Genomic DNA, 21,410 nt, shown 5'->3' on the forward strand with positions numbered 1-21,410 from the left:
TATCCCTGAGTTACCGCCACGGCCGTACTGTTAGTGTTTTTACCACCAACATTCCTTCTGTCAGAGTAACGATGAGCGTGAATGGTTGAGTATGTGGCTAACCACGTTGCTTCACCTGATTGTCTCTCTTCGTGAGAGAGTGTTTGTCCACAGAATCTCCAGTCCCACCCTCATCCACAGTTCATGTGGTTAGTTCGTAGTCCTGCCAGTGGTAATGATCATTAACACAAGTTCTGAATATCTTGCAATACAAACTTCTTCCACAGTCACTCTACCATTTGAGTCCATTGTAGTACAACTACTTTTTTGAGATGGCTGTTTTGCTTTCTTGAAGAGTAAAAATGTCATCTACTAAAATACGAGGTGTGGCTAGAAAAAACCCGGACTAGTACTGGTGAAACAATAAAACGAATGCAATAAGGCTGAAAGTCGCGTGGCCTGTCACGTGACTCTCGCTCCGCCTACTGCTCGAGTTTCATCTGCCTCCTGCACTCAGTCTGCCCGTGGCGTCTGTTTTAAGTAGTTGACGTTTTGTCTGTGCGTCGGAAAATGTTGAGTGTACAGAAAGAACAGCGTGTTAACATCAAATTTTGTTTCAAACTAGGAAAATCTGCAAGTGAAACGTTTGTAATGTTACAACAAGTGTACGGCGATGATTGTTTATCGCGAACACAAGTGTTTGAGTGGTTTAAAAGATTTAAAGATGGCCGCGAAGACACCAGTGATGACACTCGCACTGGCAGACCATTGTCAGCAAAAACTGATGCAAACATTGAAAAAATCGGTAAACTTGTTCGACAAGATCGCCGTTTAACAATCAGAGCAGTGTCTGAGTTAACAGGAGTTGACAAGGAAAGTGTTAGGCAGATTCTTCATGAAAGTTTCAACATGAACAAAGTGTGTTCAAAAATGGTTCCAAAGTGTCTCACAATTGAACAGAAGGAACGCCGAAGAATGATTTGTTCTGACATTCTGGAAAACATTGAAAGTGATCCCACCTTCTCACAAAATGTTATTACTTGCGATGAATCGTGGTTTTTTACTTACGATCCCGAAACTAAACGCCAATCGATGCATTGGAAAACTCCTGGTTCTCCACGACAAAAAAAAAGCACGAATGTCAAAATCGAAATTCAAGGCAATGATGATTGTTTTTTTTTTTTTTTTTTTTTTTTTTGACATCAAAGGGATTGTGCACATTGATTGGGTACCAGAGGGACAAACAGTGAATCAGCATTACTACATTAGCGTCCTGGCTACCCTACGTGAGCGAGTACGGAGAAAACGGAACGATTTGTGGAGAAAAAAGTCATGGATCCTTCACCAAGACAATGCCCCAGCTCACAGTGCGTTGTCAGTGAAGACGTTTTTGGCAAAACACAACATTCCCATCTTAGATCATCCACCCTACTCACCTGATTTGGCCCCCTGTGACTTTTTTCTTTTCCCTAAAGTCAAGTCAGCTTTGAAAGGAACTAGATTTGAGACTGTTGAAGCAGTAAAAGAAAAAGCGACGGAAGTAATGTATGGACTTACCGAAAATGATCTGCAGCATTGCTATGAACAGTGGAAAATTCGTATGGAGCGGTGTAGAGACCGAGGAGGAGAGTACATTGAAGGAAATAACATGAAATTGTAAATAATTGTAAATAAATGTTTTTTCCAGCATCAGTCCGGTTTTTTTCTAACCGCACCTCGTACAATCGAATTTTCCATCAAGGCGTTAACTTCAAATGGTTCAAATGGCTATGAGCACTATGGGACTTAACATCCAAGGTCATCAGTCTCCTAGAACTTAGAACTACTTAAACCTAACTAACCTAAGAACATCACACACATCCATGCCCAAGGCAGGATTCGAACCTGTGACCATTGCGGTCGCATAGTTCCAGACTGAAGTGCCTAGAGCCACTCGGACACACCAGCCACACATTAACTTCAGTAATTGCCAAAGCTGACAACAATGTTAGGAATACATCAACATCGAGAAACAGCGTATGCATCCCTGCTTTAACGTGGAGGTACACTGCGTGTTGGACATTCCTTGGCACAAAGTATTTAGAAAGTGCAACAACATTAATAGGTATTTGAGAGCATTATCCATATCAGAAGAATTATGTGCCACATAGATGTCCATGAGTAGTAAAACATGATGTTGTTAGAACCAATCTTCGAAACGATGGAAGCTTTACTTTTACAACAGAACGCATCTGTTAAGTGAGCCTGACTCTCGATAACTGATCGCGAAATTCACATTCTGCACAGTGAGTGAATAAACACACTGGTGTGCAAAATCTAAATCCAGAAGTAACTTTCTGTGCTGGCGTAATCTGCCGCATCTGTTAAGTGAGCCTGACTCTCGATAACTGATTGAGAAATTCACATTCTGCACAGTGAGTGAATAAACACACTGGTGTGCAAAATCTAAATCCAGAAGTAACTTTCTGTGCTGGCGTAATCTGTCGCCAGCACACCGGTTGGCAAAGATGCAGTGTGAAGATCGACAGTAGGTGCTAGATCAGGCGCGCCTACCACGAGGAAGGCCAGAGACAGACTCGCAAGCAACAGACCGCCAACGCCCTCTCGACAGCAAGTATTTAGGCCGCCGCCGCTGACCGCAGGGCTTCACTAAAGGCTTGGCCAGACAGAATCTGGCCTGCCGCTGAGACGGACGGCACAGCGGGAGGCCGGGCCAATCAGCGGCCAGGGACGTCACACAGGCAACAGCTGGCCAGCCGGCCGCAGTGACTCTTGATACGTCAGCTGTTAGACTGACACTGTGGCAAGGGCCAAACCTCATTATTAAGCTTTCATGCGTAGCGCGATTGTCTTGGCGTTAGGCGATTTGGAAGCTTCACGCGGGACACGTTATCTTTGTGCAAGTTCTTTTCTTTTTTTTTGTTTTGTTTATTTTGTTAAGTGCAGAAATGAAAAGCTCGCACTAGCAATACGAAATGGCACCAAGAAGAGGAGATGTTGGGTGCACGACATTAATAGCAAGAGAGAAAGCTTAGGAGAATACCATCGTCTGTGTATTGATCTGGAGTCTTACGAAGATAGGTTCTTCAAATATTTTCGTATGTCGCGAGAATGTTTCGAGGAACTGCATCGCCTGATAAAAAGGTAGCACCGAGAAGTGCACAATGAACTGGAGAAAGCCAATTGATACAAGGCACAGACTAGCCATTTGTTTGTGATAAGTTTTACCATTTGTGGCCTCTTTGTGCTTCAAACAGAAGTCATATAATTTATTCCGTTTCAGTTTTGCTGTTGCATGTGAAAGGTTCGGCGGAAGAAAGTGCTATCCCACAACGTAGTTACGAGTGGAGTGATAAATTTACCTGCAGTGTTTACGAATACAGCAAACGATAGTAACATCTAGTTCTGTATGTCCCGCTAGAGAGAACTTTCTGCTTAATAGATTGTTTTGTTTCATTGTATTCATAACATTGTCATTGAATTTAAACAAACATATCTTTGCTTGTTAACGTACCTATTCATTCTATCGGCACAATTTATTTTAATCTTTTCCAGATACTTGACTACAGGCGACAGCCACCAGACCATAGCTTTTTCTTTTCGGTTAGGATTTTCAACAGTCTCAGAAATTCTGAAACAAGTGTGCCAGGCAATATGGACTGTTCTACAATCCAAGTATTTACCTACTCCTACAACAGAGATGTGGAAGAAGGATTTCTAGAACTTTGGGGGTTTCCAAACTGCCTTGGAAGCATAGACGGAAAGCATATCAGGTTAAAATGCCCGAAGGTTAGTGGATCCCAGTTCTTCTGTTACAAACAATTCTTTTTTGCTCCTTCTCCTGGCGATCGTTGATCCATACGAGGTGCATTCAATTTCTAAGGCCTCTGATTTTTTTCTAATTAACTACTCACCCAAATCGATGAAACTGGCGTTACTTCTCGACGTAATCGCCCTGTAGACGTACACATTTTTCACAACGCTGACGCCATGATTCCATGGCAGCGGCGAAGACTTCTTTAGGAGTCTGTTTTGACCACTGCAAAATCGCTGAGACAATAGCAGCATGACTGGTGAATGTGCGGCCACGGAGAGTGTGTCTCATTGTTGGAAAAAGCCAAAAGTCACTAAGAGCCAGGTCAGGTGAGTAGGGAGCATGAGGAATCACTTCAAAGTTGTTATCACGAAGAAACTGTTGCGCCGGACACGTTGGCCGTGCGGTTCTGTCACTGCAGTCTGGAACTGCGAGGCTGCTACGGTCGCAGGTTCGAATCCTGCCTCGGGCATAGGTGTGTGTGATGTCCTTAGGTTAGTTAGGTTTAAGTAGTTCTACGTTCTAGGGGACTTATGACCTAAGATGTTGAGTCCCATAGTGCTCTGAGCCATTTTTTTTGAAACTGTTGCGTAATGTTAGCTTGATGTGTGGGTGCGTTGTCTTGGTGAAACAGCACACGCGCTGCCCTTCCCGGACATTTTTGGTGCAGTGCAGGAAGGAATTTGTTCTTCAAAACATTTTCGTAGGACACACCTGTTACTGTAGTGCCCTTTGGAACGCAATGGGTAAGGATTACGCCCTCACTGTCCCAGAACATGTACACCATCATTTTTTCAGCACTGCCGGTTACCCGAAATTTTTTTGGTGTCAGTGAATCTGTGTGCTTCCATTGAGCAGACTGGCGCTTTGTTTCTGGATTGAAAAATTCCATCCACATCTCATCCATTGTCACAACCGACGAAAAGAAAGTCTCATTCATGCTGTCATTGCGCGTCAACATTGCTTGGCAACATGCCACATGGGCAGCCATATGGTCGTCTGTCAGCATTCGTGGCACCCACCTGGATGACACTTCTCGCATTTTCAGGTCGTCATGCAGCATTGTGTGCACAGAACCCACAGAAATGCCAACTCTGGAGGCGATCTGTTCAACAGTCATTCGGCGATTGCCCAAAACAATTCTCTCCACTTTCTCGATCGTGTCGTCAGACCGGCTTGTGTGAGCCCGAGGTTGTTTCGGTTTGTTGTCACACGATGTTCTGCCTTCATATAACTGTCGCACGCACGAACGCACTTTCGACACATCCATAACTCCATCACCACATGTCTCCTTCAACTGTCGATGAATTTCAATTGGTTTCACACCACGCAAATCAGAAAACGAATGATTGCACACTGTTCAAGTAAGGAAAACGTCGCCATTTTAAGTATTTAAAACAGTTCTCATTCTTGCCGCTGGCGGTAAAATTCCATCTGCCGTACGGTGCTGCCATCTCTGGGACATATTGACAATGAACGCGGCCTCATTTTAAAACAATGCGCATGTTTCTATCTCTTTCCAGTCTGGAGAAAAAAAATCGGAGGCCTTAGAACTTGAATGCACCTCGTACTACGAGTTTACAGTATTTGATATTGGAAATTATGGACGTACAGTGACAAAACTATTTCTGAGAGTTCAGCTTTCTATCAAGAGTATAGCGAGGGCAAAAGTATTCTACCTCCATATCAGGATCGCGCGTATCATACAAAAAGTTGCATTGTCTCACCTTTCTGTGTCCATGATGCGTGCACTACGAGCTGCAAGACAAAAACCGCCTCACGCCGCTGCTTGCAGTGTGACCACAGAGCAGTTGCGTGCGCCAACAGAGGCAAGCAGCCGCTCTGCGACAACCCGGCGGCGGCCGGTGCGTCAGAGCCGCATTCTGTGTGAACGCCGCCGTACGGTTACGAGCGATTCAACAGTGCGGCCTGCCGGCTGCGGTTCAAGGCCACAGGCCGGACGGCCAGGCCGCATTCTGTCTGGCCAGGCCTTTCTCACACTCTAGTTTGGCTTCTGTCATTCATTCATTGCAGCGCAGGCTCTGTTCACGTGTCAGGCTACGGCAGTACATAGCATCAGATAATAGCAAGGTTACGGATAGTGTCTGCAAGAGGAGTATTGCTGATGAGCTTGTACCACAACCCCTGGACTCTATTTCAGTTAAGTAAATGTTTGTAGTGCAAGTAATCAATCGTATTAATTCACGTGGGCATTTGTGTTGTAGAAAGAGGATATCAGCCACCCGTAACAACCTCCTCTCCCTTGTTCCCTACAGTGCAAGACTCTTACAATGGCAACGAGGACACTACACTTTCGCTTGTTGCTTCACTACCACGTAACACAGCTTGATGAAACTTGGACCATACATAAAAAGAACTGTACAATATAGTGCAGATGGCAACTGGAGGAAGTACCTAATGAGATGTACAGGAATGACACTTTTATTTCAAGATAATCACACTAAAGTCACCATGATTTATGGCAGATCTCTGGACATTTCAAAAGGCGGGACGTGGTTCTCAATAGCGTGTGTGATCACCACGGATGGTAATGCATGGCCTGCAGCGTGCTCCCATGCTGACCACAGGGTAGACAAGCAGTTCTTGTGGTAGGGCATTCCACAGCTGGACGGTCGTTGGCGCATGTGGACGTCCTGCAGCACATCTGCCCAACGCATCCCACACGTTCGCGATGGGGTTTAAGTCAGGGGGACGGGCAAGCCAGTCCATTCACGGGATATCATCTCGTGCCACAAGCCTCTCCATCTGCGCTGTCTGATGCGGTCGCGCCTTGTCATCCATAAAAAGGGAGCACCCTTGACAATGTGTTACCAGCTCTCGCCACATAACATGGACGTTTTGGTTGTCAGGGTGTTATGTTGTGGGGGGCATAATTTTGCGTGCGTGTACTGGTCTCTCAATCTTTGGGCACGGGACACTCGTCAACGTAATCGTGACGCTGCCCTCCTTCCCAATGTGCGTGTATTCAGGGGTGCACTCTACCCTGACTTCATTTTTGTGGATGAACATCTGCGAACGCATCGAACAACGCAGGTGGTGTGCAGTTGGAGCAAGACGATCGTGTGAAACCCAGCTCGCGCTATTCGTCCACGAGACTCAGAGGGCCATAGACACGGGTTCTCACGTAGATGCCGTGTTTCTTGACTTGCGCAAGGCGTTCGATACAATTCCCCACAGTCGTTCGATGAAGAAAGTAAGAGCATACGGACTATCAGACCAATTGTGTGATTGGATTGAAGAGTTCCTAGATAACAGAACGCAGCATGTCATTCTCAATGGAGAGAAGTCTTCCGAAGTAAGAGTGATTTCAGGTGTGCCGCAGGGGAGTGTCGTAGGACCGTTGCTATTCACAATATACATAAATGACCTTGTGGATGACATCGGAAGTTCACTGAGGCTTTTTGCGGATGATGCTGTGCTATATCGAGAGGTTGTAACAATGGAAAATTGTACTGAAATGCAGGAGGATCTGCAGCGAATTGACGCATGGTGCAGGGAATGGCAATTGAATCTCAATGTAGACAAGTGTAATGTGCTGCGAATACATAGAAAGAAAGATCCCTTATCATTTAGCAACAATATAGCAGGTCAGCAACTGGAAGCAGTTAATTCCATGAATTATCTGGGAGTACGCATTAGGAGTGATTTAAAATGGAATGGTCATATAAAGTTGATCGTCGGTAAAGCAGATGCCAGACAGATTCATTGGAAGAATCCTAAGGAAATGCAATCCGAAAACAAAGGAAGCAGGTTACAGTACGCTTGTTCAACCACAGCTTGAATGTCCATTATAATTATACGGGCTGTTATGCCGTGGTCGGTTGATGAATTCTGTGTCGATTCCCAACGTTTCGTCTCCGACTGCGGGAGACATCTTCAAGGGGGTCCGTAGCTCGATGGAAGGTCCAACACACCCACTGGCTCGCTACTGACAGTCAGAATTCATCAACCGACTACGGCATAACAGCCCGGATAATTATAATGGACATGAGATTTCCGGCCGTGAAAGTCTACATTTTAGTATCACTGCTCGAATACTGCTCAGCAGTGTGGGATCCGTACCAGATAGGGTTAATAGAAGAGATAGAGACGATGCAACGGAGAGCAGCGCGCTTCGTTACAGGATCATTTAGTAATCGCGAAAGGGTTACGGAGATGATAGATAAGCTCCAGTGGAGGACTCTGCAGGAGAGACGCTCAGTAGCTCGGTACGGGCTTTTGTTGAAGTTTCGAGAACATACCTTCACCGAGAAGTCAAGCAGTATATTGCTCCCTCCTGCGTATATCTCGCGAAGGGACCATGAGGATAAAATCAGAGAGATTAGAGCCCACACAGAGGTATACCGACAACCCTTCTATCCACGAACAATACGAGACTGGAATAGAAGGGAGAACCGATAGACGTACTCAAAGTACTCTCCGCCACACACCGTCAGGTGGCTTGCGGAGTATGGATGTAGATGTAGATGTAGAGGATTTTCGGCGAATAGATTGGCATGGCCGCTTCCCTCCGACTTAAAACCCATCGAGTGCGTTTGGGGTGTGCTGGAGAAACGTATTACAGATCGTCCGCATGTACCACTGACCATCCAGCATATGTCAAAGACGTTAGTGGAGTGATGGAACCCGTACCACAAGGACTTCTCACCAACCTTGTAGCCAGCATGGGAGCACATAGCAGAACACGCACTGCCGTCCGAGGTGATCGTATCTCCTATTAAGAACCATGTCTCGCATTATGTATTAATCAGGGGATCATCATAAGTCGCGATGGCTTCAGTGTAATTATTGTCTTTGAATGGAAGTGTCGTTTCTGTTCGTCTCATTGCCTATTTCTTTCAGTTACCTTCTGTACTATACTGCAGCAGTTCTTTCTATGTATGGTCCTAGTTTCATCGAGCTGTGCTACTAGGCAGTGACACATCACGCGAAAGTTACTTTCGTCCACAAGTTTTACACACCAGAGTATTATTAGGGCAAGCACTGTCAGGGTTTCCCATCGACGATGGAGTCATTTGAGTCTTACCACAGGCTAGAAACGGAACAGGGTGGGAAACGAAATCGGACGTTTACGTTTCAGAGGAACCATCCCGACAGTCATCTTACTCGAATTTTGGGAACGCACAGAAAACCTACATCTACATACACATGGTGTCCGAGCAGGAGTTGTTACTATTCAGCGCAAACGTTGAGAGCCATGAGCACTTGCTCAGTAGGAGAGATATATTTCACAGTATCACAGATGAAGAAGTGCCCATAGCTCTTACGGTAAACATGTTTACTGGACTTTTTTGCTTCGAATGGTCGTTCCTATCAAACCCCTAAATACTGACTATTCCTTCTGGGACATCCTGAATAGCTAATCAATTTCACTCAGTACACTATGTGTGTGTAAAGTACAAAGAAACCGAGCTATAGTCCAAAACAGTGCATCGCGGGTAAACCTCACCGTTACAAACGCAAAGAAGCTAAGAAAATCCTTCCAAAACTTAAGCTGTAGCTTTTGTTGCGTAAATAAAAAACCTAAGTGTGATACATACCGCATTAGGAACTAAGAAACTGATACGTCCTTATAACTTTTACCTTGACTGGTCACCTCATTTAGTGCACACCGTGCTACAACAATTATATCTTATACGGCGAACAACGACACAAGTACTAACATTTTTTCTCTTTCGACTCAGCGCTTGCAGCTAGGTCAACAATATTTTGTGCTGCTAACAATGATGTTCCAAGGAACTTCAAGTCGAAGTTACGCGTTGCCCTTCCAAAAGGTGTGCTCCCAGTGTGTTAAGAAGAAAGTATTGTGAAATTACCTGTATCACGAAAATATTTTCCATTAACGTATATGGGAAAACACTTAGTATAATCGTATCTTGGTTAGAATTGAACGATGTGATGCAGTGTGCAACGCCGTTTGGTAACAGGATAAAACGGAATCTACCTTTTCATCTGCATCCATTGTTTGTAAGATGTCGTGTACGAAAAAAGCAAGCTGTCTTTTAAAAACCGCCGGCCGGAGTGGCCGAGCGGTTCTAGGCGCTACAGTCTGGAACCGAGCGACCGCTACAGTCGCAGGTTCGAATCCTGCCTCGGACATGGATGTGTGTGATGTCCTTAGGTTAGTTAGGTTTAAGTAGTTCTAAGTTCTAGGGGACTGATGACCTCAGAAGTTAAGTCCCATAGTGCTCAGAGCCATTTGAACCATTTTCAAACACCAGTAGTGTTTTTCCTGGATCCGTGGCGAATCTTCGACAGACGTTCGCTTCCCACCAGGAAGGTCGCAATACAGGATGTTTCAAAAAGAATGACTTCAGTTCAAAACTCCATATTTATTGATAAAAACGTGCCACAAACATGGGATTAATTGGAAAATACCCACAAAATCTTAAAGTTTTAGGTATGACATTACAAATGCTCTGTGTGCACCAGCAGCAGCACGAACATCGAGGCGATAGCTAAATTAGTCATAAACTTTACACAACGTATGTACTTTTACGTATGTTATGGCGGCCATTATTCTCTTCTTCTCTTCTTCTACCTCACGAGGTAAACGAGGAATGAATACACTTTCCTTCATATACATCGCCCCAAGAAAAGCTCCTATGAGGTTATATCTGGCGATCTTCGATGCCAACAATGGAAGACGGTGCTAGGGGTCCGTGCACCCTGTGAAGCGTTGAGTTGTCTTCAAATGCAACAGACTTGGCTTTTTCCGCAACTTCAGGATGATTCCGATGACTTCATTTTCCAACAGGACGGAGCTCTACCACTCTGGCGCAACAACGTACGTCACTTTCTCAATGACTCTCCGCTTCAACGCTGGGTAGAGTGCACGGGACACCGAGACAGTCCCCTGCGTTCTTGGCCCCCAAGATCGACAGACATGACTCCATGCGATTTTTTCTTGTGGCGATATGTGCTGGAAAGTGTGTTCATCTCACATTTACCTCGTGACATAGAACAGGTGAAGAACAGAATAGCTGCCGCCATACTTTCTGTAAAAGCCGAAACGTGTAAAGTTTACGATGATATTTGATATCGGTTAGATGTTGTTCGTTCTGCTGCTGGTAGATACGTAGAGTATTTGTAATAGTGTAGCTAAAATTTTAAGGTTTTGTGAGTATTTTGCAATTTATCCCACGTTCGTAGTAACTTTTTGTCAATAAATATGGAGTTTTGAAATCAAGTCATTCTTTTTTAAAAATCCTGTATTTTATCTTAGAATGTGCTCTACTATCCGTCAAGAGACGACAACAACGTGTTTGGTGTTTAATTGTAAGCATCCGCTCATTTACACGTTATATAAATACGAATTATATCCATTCGCTTCCAGTCACGTGTGAGGATTAGGTGCTCAAGATACTCTCGATAAATGTGAACTAGAAAAGGAGCTTGCCCCATGGGGGCCCAGCAACAATCACCACGTCACATCTCTTGAAGATGACAACAAGAGAGCCGAGGTGTAGTTTCAAGATAAAGAGCGGAGCATATACAGAGTGCATATGATGTCCACTCTGATTGGCTAGAACATACGGATTTGCCAGAGCTGTGAATACTCAAATTAAGTGATCAAAAGTATCCGGCTGCCTATTAGTTGGGATTAATGTAAGGCATTTCCACACTTCGCCTTTATGACGGCCTCAACCCTACTGCCTGCATGTTCAATGAGGTGCGGATGTCTATGGAGAAATAACAGCCCGTTCTTCCTCAAGAGCTGAAATTGAGAATTTAGTGATGTTAGACGCTGGGATCTCGAGCACAATTAATGTTTTAACTCATGACAGAGGTGTTCCATTGGGTTCAGGTCGGGACTGTGCAGGATATTCCATTTCAGGAATGTTACTGTTCACGTACCACTTTGTCACAGACCCTTCTTTATGACAGGTTGCATTGTCAAGCTGACAAAGACAGTCATCGTCTCCGAACTGTTCCTCTACTGAACTCAAAACACAGTGCTATAAAATGTGTTCGTATCCCTTTTATTTTAGCATTTTCTTAAACGCAATAAAAGAACAACTCCCAAACCACGAAAAAAAGACTATTTCCTCGGAAAATTCCACAAATAGTTTTTTCTGTAATTTCGCCATCATCAGCGGACCAAAACCCAGCCGAGGATTCCAAGAAGGCTATGCACAGAAAATGGCCGATTTTACGGTATATTCCTAAGACACTGATCACGAACTAGCTTGAAAATTTTCGTGATATCTTAATCTGTTTCCAAGATACACAGTTTTAAAGTTACCCTACTTCTCACGTAAAATCCAAATAATACACTACCGGACATTAAAATTGCTACACCACGAAGATGATGTGCTACAGACACGAAGTTTAAGCGACAGGAAGAAGATGCTGTGATATGCAAATGATTACCTTTTCAGAGCATTCACACAAGGTTGGCGCCGGTGGAGACACCTACAACGTGTTGACATGAGGAAAGTTTCCAACCGATTTCTCATACACAAACAGCAGTTGACTGGCGTTGCCTGGTGAAACCTTGTTGTGATGCCTCGTGTACGGAGGTGAAATCCGTACCATCACGTTTACGACTTTGATAAAGGTTGGATTGTAGCCTATCGCGACTGCGGTTTATCGTAGCGTGACATTGCTGCTCGCGTTGGTCGAGATCCAATGACTGGTGGCAGAATATGGAATCGGTGGTTTCAGGAGGATAATACGGAACGCCGTGCTGGATCCCGACGGCCTCGTATCACTAGCAGTCGGGATGACAGGCATCTTATCCGCATGGCTGTAACAGATCGTGCAGCCACGTCTCGATCCCTGAGTCAACAGATGGGGACGTTTGCAAGACAACAACCATCTACATGAACAGCTGGACGATGTTTGCAGCAGCATGGACTATCAGCTCGGAGACCATGGCTGCGGTTACCCTTGACGCTGCGTCACAGACAGGAGCGCCTACGATGGTGTACTTAACGACGAACCTGGGTGCACGAATGGCAAAACGTCATTTTTTCGGATGAATCCAGGTTCTGTTTACAGCATCATGATGGTCGCATCCGTGTTTGGCGACATCGTGGTGAACGCACATTGGAAGCGTGTATTCGTCATCGCCATACTAGCGTATCACCCGGCGTGATGGTATGGGGTGCCATTGGTTACACGTATCGGTCACCTCTTGTTCGCATTGACAGCACTTTGAACAGTGGACGTTACATTTCAGATGTGTTACGACCTGTGGCTCTACACTTAATTCGATCCCTGTGAAACCCTGCATTTTTAGCAGGATAATGCACGACCGCATGTTGCACGTCCTGTACGGGCCTTTCTGGATACAGAAGATGTTCGACTGCTGCCTTGGCCAGCACATTCTCCAGATCTCTCTCCAATTGAAAACGTCTGGTCAATGGTGGCCGAGCAACTGGCTCGGTACCGTGTTGAAGCTGCATGGGCAGCTGTACCTGTACACGCCATCCAAGTTCTGTTTGACTCAATGCCCAGGCGTATCAAGGCCGTTATTACGGCCAGAGGTGGTTTTTCTGGGTACTGATTTCTCAGGATCTATGCACCTAAATTGCGTGAAGATGTAATCACAAAAAAATGGCTCTGAGCACTATGGGACTTAACATCTGAGGTCATCAGTCCCCTAGAACTTAGAACTACTTAAACCTAACTAACCTAAGGACATCACACGCATCCATGGCCGAGACAGCATTCGAACTTGCGACCGTAGCAGTCTCGCGGTTCCGGACTGAAGCGCCTAGAACCGCACGGCCACCGCGGCCCGCATACCATGCCAGTTCTAGTATAATATATTTGTCCAATGAATACCCGTTTATCATCTGCATTTCTTCTTGGTGTAGCTATTTTAATGGCCAGTAGTGTAAATAACATACATGCTGGCTGGTAACGTTTTCTAGGCATTCACCAAATCCAAACTCTTCCTTCGAACTGACTTAGGATACAGCGTGATTCATTACTACAGATCTCTGTTTCCAGCCACCCGCTATCCAGTGACGTTGCTCTTTACACCACCTCAACCGTCGCTTAACACTGGCCACAAAAAAATGGTTCAAATTGAAACGTCCCCTTAGAAAAATTCAAGAATTACTGTGCTGATAAACCCCTCACATTATTTGATTTTCAAAGAGCTGAGCAGGACTGAACGTACTCAGACATTTCGCTCTTTACCTAGTCTGATCAACACTAAACTGACACACAATATTTTTAGCGCAAAGCAATCTTTCAATAATCCCTGCAAAAGAATAGCCCTGACTGACATTAACCTATACCTTTCACAAATCACTTACCTCACAAAAATCTTCGTCACTCAAACTACTGCAATACCGCGCCAATACTGGCAGCTAAATAAAAGATTCTAACTAGTGAAGTCACTAACTACTGATAGGCATCGTTTGCAAATGAAAGATTTTGATAAAGAACAAACAATGTATTTACCTTAATAGTGTTCAAAAGTCATAATACGAGGTGTGGCTAGAAAAAAACCGGACTAGTACTGGTGAAACAATAAAACGAATGCAATAAGGCTGAAAGTCGCGTGGCCTGTCACGTGACTCTCGCTCCGCCTACTGCTCGAGTTTCATCTGCCTCCTGCACTCAGTCTGCCCGTGGCGTCTGTTTTAAGTAGTTGACCTTTTGTCTGTGCGTCGGAAAATGTTGAGTGTACAGAAAGAACAGCGTGTTAACATCAAATTTTGTTTCAAACTAGGAAAATCTGCAAGTGAAACGTTTGTAATGTTACAACAAGTGTACGGCGATGATTGTTTATCGCGAACACAAGTGTTTGAGTGGTTTAAACGATTTAAAGATGGCCGCGAAGACACCAGTGATGACACTCGCACTGGCAGACCATTGTCAGCAAAAACTGATGCAAACATTGAAAAAATCGGTAAACTTGTTCGACAAGATCGCCGTTTAACAATCAGAGCAGTGTCTGAGTTAACAGGAGTTGACAAGGAAAGTGTTAGGCAGATTCTTCATGAAAGTTTCAACATGAACAAAGTGTGTTCAAAAATGGTTCCAAAGTGTCTCACAATTGAACAGAAGGAACGCCGAAGAATGATTTGTTCTGACATCCTGGAAAACATTGAAAGTGATCCCACCTTCTTACAAAATGTTATTACTTGCGATGAATCAAGGTTTTTTACTTACGATCCCGAAACTAAACGCCAATCGATGCATTGGAGAACTCCTGGTTCTCCACGACAAAAAAAAGCACGAATGTCAAAATCGAAATTCAAGGCAATGATGATTGTTTTTTTTTTTGACATCAAAGGGATTGTGCACATTGATTGGGTACCAGAGGGACAAACAGTGAATCAGCATTACTACATTAGCGTCCTGGTTACCCTACGTGAGCGAGTATGGAGAAAACGGAACGATTTGTGGAGAAAAAAGTCATGGATCCTTCACCAAGACAATGCCCCAGCTCACAGTGCGTTGTCAGTGAAGACGTTTTTGGCAAAACACAACATTCCCATCTTAGATCATCCACCCTACTCACCTGATTTGGCCCCCTGTGACTTTTTTCTTTTCCCTAAAGTCAAGTCAGCTTTGAAAGGAACTAGATTTGAGACTGTTGAAGCAGTAAAAGAAAAAGCGACGGAAGTAATGTATGGACTTACCGAAAATGATCTGCAGCATTGCTATGAACAGTGGAAAATTCGTATGGAGTGGTGTAGAGATCGAGGAGGAGAGTAAATTGAAGGAGATAACATGAAATTGTAAATGATTGTAAATAAATGTTTTTTGCAGCATCAGTCCGGTTTTTTTCTAGCCGCACCTCGTATATAGCAGTTCATGACATCCAACCTTACAAATTCACTGTCTCTGATGGACACATGTCCAGATCATCCGCTGTCAAGGCTCCGCCATTTCTCTCCCCACATCCACCACTGCTGGCGACTCACCTCCAACTGCGCAACGCTACGCGCTATTAACATCCAGCTGCCCAACACTACAATAGCATATACTTCAACAATGCAAACCAACCACAGCCTTCACACAGCACAGTCAGTGATTTTCATATAGAGCGCTACGTGGCGTTACCAACATAAAAACCTAAACAGCCTACTTACATAGCTACTTACAAAATGGCTCTGAGCACTATGGGACTTAACTTCTAAGGTCATCAGTCCCATAGAACTTAGAACTACGTAAACCTAACTAACCTAAGGACATCACAGACATCAATACCCGTGCCAGTATTCGAATCTGCGACCGTAGCAGTCGCGCAGTTTCGGACTGTAGCGCCTAGAACCGCTTGGCCACCGCGGCCGGCCACTGGCCACATAAACGTGCGTATTATGAAGAACTATGTACCCCATTTTTTTGAAATCCCTACTCCGCACGCACTGTCACTGTGCTACGTGAACTGCTGGCAGCACTCTGGAACTCGTGTGATTTCTTCCACTGATTTACTGCGATTTTTTACACCCACTCTCCCCAATGCTCGGCGGGCGCTGTCAGTCAGTACGTGAAGTCTACATGGGCCTGGCTTATCTGTGGTAGTTTCTTCGCGTTTCCACTTCACAGTCACATAATCAATAGTCAACTTGGATAACTTTAGAAGGGTTGAAATGTTGCTGATGGATCTGTTACTCAGGTGACATCCAATACCTAATCCAGGTTGGAGGTCACTCAGCTCTCGTGACTGCCCCATTCTGCTGTTATTGGTTCCCTACCGACAACACAATACTCCCCGCTTTCTTCTAAACTGGCGGGTCCGCCGCCCGTGACATCTAGTGGTCAAATCCGGATTTCGGTAGTGGTATCCAGGTACTTCAGACTAGACGTTGTATATGGGACGTAGGTGTTAGTCAGCCCTGCCCTCTCAAATGATTCAAATGGCTCTGAGCACTATGGGACTTAACATCTGAGGTCATCAGTCCCCTAGACTTAGAACTACTTAAACCTAACTAACCTAAGGACATCACACACATCCATGCCCGAGGCGAGATTCGAACCTGCGAACGTAGCAGTCTCGCTGTTCTGTACTGAAGCGCCTAGAACCGCTCGGCCACCGCTGCCGGCCCTGTCCTCTGCTAATCTCTGTACCCTGTCTACATCTGACAAGCGGCCAGGAATTGAAAGTCACTATTTTAAGTAAATTACGGTAAAAAAAATCGACATGTATTTCGTCTTTTAGCTCCAAATTCTTCAGTTTGAAAAGAAGCTCGATTCATATTCTTCTGTGTCGCCTGAGTTTTAATCACTATAAACAGTCTGGGAAGCACTGGGAGAGCGGTGACTGCAGAAATCTCCAGATTTTACGGATTTCTCTTCAATTTTGAGGAACCTTCCGTTTCTTAATAAAATATCTTTTTCTACAATATTATCAGCATTGGTGTATTAAATATAATTTAAACATTAATTGAATGCTCCTTAAACACTTAGCAAAACATGATAATAGGATCCAAATAGAAATATTGTCTTTAGGTTCTACAGCAATTTGTATTTTCTCACTATTCGATTCTCGCCTTCTTTGGCCGCCATCAGCTAGGAACTGATTGTTGCAGCCGCAGATAAAGTAACTTAAGGCAGATAGATACGTTAAGTAAAGCAGAAGACACGTCATTTAATATTACCAAACTGATGTTGCCTGAAGTTCACACAAAAAAGTGGCCGTAAATTTTAATATTGATTGTACTCTTGATTGTACTTTATTAACTGTTAAGTCTAGTTTAAGAGTATGCATGTTACAACATGCGTACCTAATATGTTCCAAAACGCCGCGCATAAAAACTGGATTTTCCAGTGCTCATACCTCGGCTTCTACTTGTGATAAAAAGGTAGGGCAGGTGTTTTGGATATCCTTGGGCACTGAGCCATTGGTATACCCTTCTATATTCACCGATATGATGGTCAACTGGGGTCCTGGAAAGGTCCAAGATGATGTTTCTGGTGTGAAAGGATCAGCCGCCAGAGAAACCTGACGCCCTGGTTACGGCCGACTGCAAGTCTTATCTTCGTCAGAAATCATTGCAGTCTTCGTGGAGGCTCCCTTCATGAACCCCGACAAGTGACGGGCGTGGTCTTTGTGGATCTCACAGCAGAGTATGATCCTGTCCATCACCGGTTACTCCATGCAAAATTATACAATATGATCAAGAACGCCCACCTCGTTAGACAAATCAGCACCCTCCTTCAAAACCGCAGGTTCTTTTTGTTGAATTTCAAGGACAACGCAGTCGCTGGAGAGCGCAGAAAAATGGTCTACCTCAGGGAAGCGTCTTGGCTCCACTTCTCTTCAACATTTATACCAACGATCAGCCATTGATCCCGGGCGCAAGGCGATTCTTATGTGCAGATGACCTAGCCCTTGCGACGCAAAGCTCATGCTTTGAAACAGTGGAGAGAAACTTGACGGCTGCACTTTGAGCACTGTCAAGCTACTACAGTCGGAACCAACTCAGACCAAACCCTTCGAAGACAAGTGTGTGCCTAGAATGAGATTTTCACTATGCAGCGGAGTGTGCGCTGATATGAAACTTCCTGGCAGATTAAAACTGTGTGCCCGACCGAGACTCGAACTCGGGACCTTTGCCTTTCGCGGACAAGTGCTCTACCATCTGAGCTACCGAAGCACGACTCAAGCACGGTCCTCACAGCTTTACTTTCAGGAGTGCTAGTTCTGCAAGGTTCGCAGGAGAGCTTCTGTAAAGTTTGGAAGGTAGGAGACGAGATACTGGCAGAAGTAAAGCTGTGAGGACCGGGCGTGAGTCGTGCTTCGGTAGCTCAGATGGTAGAGCACTTGCCAGCGAAAGGCAAAGGTCCCGAGTTCGAGTCTCGGTCGGGCACACAGTTTTAATCTGCCAGGAAATTTCAACTGTGTGCCTTTCATTTAAGGAACAGGGAAGCTAATCGTGAGCTACATATTGAATGTTCAGGCATACAACTCCAGCATCATCACGCCCCTAAATACTTGGGAGTCACTCTCGACAGAACTCTGACATTCAAAACTCACTTTAAGAACACCAAAATGAAAATCTCAACTCGAAACAACCTAATTCGCAAATTAGCGGGAACACAGTGGGGCTCACATCCACAAACTATTCGCTCTTCTGCAACGCCACTGCGCTTTTCTACTGCCGAATATGCTTCCCCAGTCTGGTACAGGTCATCTCATGCCAGACAAGCAGACATTGCTCTCAACGAAACCTGCAGGTTGTAACAGCAGTAAATTGCTCAAATTTTAATACTATATTTTCTAGGCATTTATCTAGAAGAACCATCTCACCGTTTTCAAAAATATTTATCCATTTTCGGGAAAAACCCCAAAAAGTTGTTTTTTAGGTATCAAAAACCAGCCGCGGATTCCTAGACAGCTGTGCACAGCAAATGGCTGTAATTTTTACGAAGTATTCATAAGATCCGATCTCGAACACCCTTGAAAATTTTCTTCATATCTTAATCCGTTCCCGAGATACAGAGGTTCAATGTTACCGTACTTGTACACGTAAAATACCGACGTAAAATCCGGTGTGAAGGGAAAACGTAGTTCATAAAGTGACGTAGCACAGGGAAATATACTGTAACGTGTCTCCGTTATCATCTGGGAATCTTACGTCGTGGTACAGAAGCACATGTAACTTTCTTTAAGTATAAAATTACTTCTGCGTTATTTCGATTTCACATTAGTAAACTAAATTTTACTAACTAATACATTTCATTTTATATGAGTTACATGTCTGGTGCGAAGGACAACTAGCGAAAAAATGCTATATGGGAGTACAAAAAATGTGAATATGTTCCTGTTTATTTAAAAAGACTGACTGAAGAGTGGGGTAACTAGCTGCCTCATTCTACCTTCCTCAGAACCACTAAAAATTTTGGCATGCGAACATGTTGGCGCATGTTTTGTGCTGAAAGAGAATAAGACAATGGGAGTGGAAAAGTAATAAATACTGGAAGATAGCAGACAGTGGATGTGTTATAGAAAGAGGGAAGGAGACAATGGCAGTGTGAGAGAAAAGTGGGATACAGTGGCAGTGGAACATAGTTGTGACCGAAAGTACTAGGAGAAGAGTGAAGGAGTCAGTGCCAGGTGAGGGGGGAGGGGGGGGGCGGGAAACAAAGAGAAAGTAGAGGTGCGTGAGAGCCACTGATAATGAATGACAGACTCTGTGGGAATGACAACGAGGGAGATAGTGACTCTGAGAAGAGACAGCAGCAGTAGAAAGGAAGGAATGACATATTAGCAGTAAGAGTAATTAAGAGGGAGGCGGTGAAAGTGAGAAGTGACTGTAGTAGTAGGACAGAACGAAGGGGATTGTGGCTGTGACACCGAGACAACGACAGACACATAGAGATAATGACAATGAGTTGGGCTGAATGAGTGAATGAGTGGATGGGTATACGCGACTTACAGCTATGGACTATTGGTGGTGATTGAGTAACAGCTTGTAGGAGTTTGAGGTGAGTTGCATGTTAAAAAAGCGCCAATAGGTTCGCATGCCAAAATTTTTAGGAAAATTTTTAAAGTTGCTGATGGAGGTAGAACGAGCCAGTTGGTACCCCGCTTTTCAGTCAGGGTCTTTTAAATGAAGAGGAACATATTCGCATTTTTGTGCTCCAACAGAAGCATTTTTCCGCTGGTGTACATATGGGAGAACCTGACTCCATAGGCGGGCTCACTAATGCACGCCGTTGCGGTGGCGCTCGACTCGGGGACTAGCCGTTTCGAACCCTGGTGGTGGCTAATTTTCACAGCTAGTATTCAATCAGCGAAAGGAGAAGTGGTGGTAGTGTACAGTTCCTGATCGCCAGTCTTCGTGCCAGTGTCCTGTATTGAATGCCAAGCCTCAAAAAATGGTTCAAATGGGTCTGAGCACTATGGGACTTAACATCTCTGGTCATCAGTCCCCTAGAACTTAGAACTACTTAAACCTAACTAACCTAAGGACATCACACACATCCATGCCCGAGGCAGGATTCGAACCTGCGACCGTAGCAGTCGCGCGGTTCCGGACTGAGCGCCTAGAGCCGGCCGCGGTGGTCTCGCGGTTCTAGGCGAGCAGTCCGGAACCGCGCGACTGCTACGGTCGCAGGTTCGAATCCTGCCTCGGGCATGGATGTGTGTGATGTCCTTAGGCTAGTTAGGTTTAAGTAGTTCTAAGTTCTAGGGGACTGATGACCACAGCTGTTAAGTCCCATAGTGCTCAGAGCCATTTGAACCATTTGAGCGCCTAGAACCGCTAGACTACCGCGGCCGGCTGCCAAGCCTCTCCGTAGTGTCTCATAGTAGGTTATATGCCGGCACCGGGTTTCACCCTCTCCCTTCCCCTGATCCTTCAGTCCGAAACGGCGCTGCTGCTACGGTGGCAGGTTCGAATCCTGCCTCGAGCATGGATGTGCGTGATGTCCTTAGGTTGGTTAGGTTTAAGTAGTTCTAAGTGTATGGGACTGATGACCTCAGATGTTAAGTACCATAGTGCTTAGAGCCATTTGAACCATTTTTCCCTTGATCCATAACAACACAAACCCGACACTATACGGCACAGGCACTCGTCACAGTGGTCCACACGACTCAGGCACACACCTGACGCTTCATGACAAGTCGGCGGAAGGCGAACGCCGAATCATCTCCACTTTGCTCAGGACGACTGTGCAGGAT

General features: G+C 44.9%; 1 protein-coding gene across 8 annotated transcripts in view; it reads right to left on the minus strand.

The window, feature by feature from the left end:
* Positions 1–21,410, minus strand: part of LOC126483855 (protein rolling stone-like) — a 160,517-nt gene that overhangs the window by 49,280 nt on the left and 89,827 nt on the right. Inside the window, exon 1 of one of the 8 annotated variants that reach the window (XM_050107077.1) lies at positions 5,521–5,654. The exons of 6 other annotated variants lie outside the window; for them this stretch is intronic. The gene's annotated coding sequence lies outside the window, so the exon portion shown is untranslated. Of the gene's footprint in view, positions 1–5,520; positions 5,655–21,410 lie in introns of those variants that run through there. One more of the 8 variants, XM_050107073.1, reaches the window with a different exon arrangement.

Source organism: Schistocerca serialis, chromosome 6, assembly GCF_023864345.2.
Source record: "Schistocerca serialis cubense isolate TAMUIC-IGC-003099 chromosome 6, iqSchSeri2.2, whole genome shotgun sequence".
Classification (NCBI taxonomy): Eukaryota; Metazoa; Arthropoda; class Insecta; order Orthoptera; family Acrididae; genus Schistocerca; species Schistocerca serialis.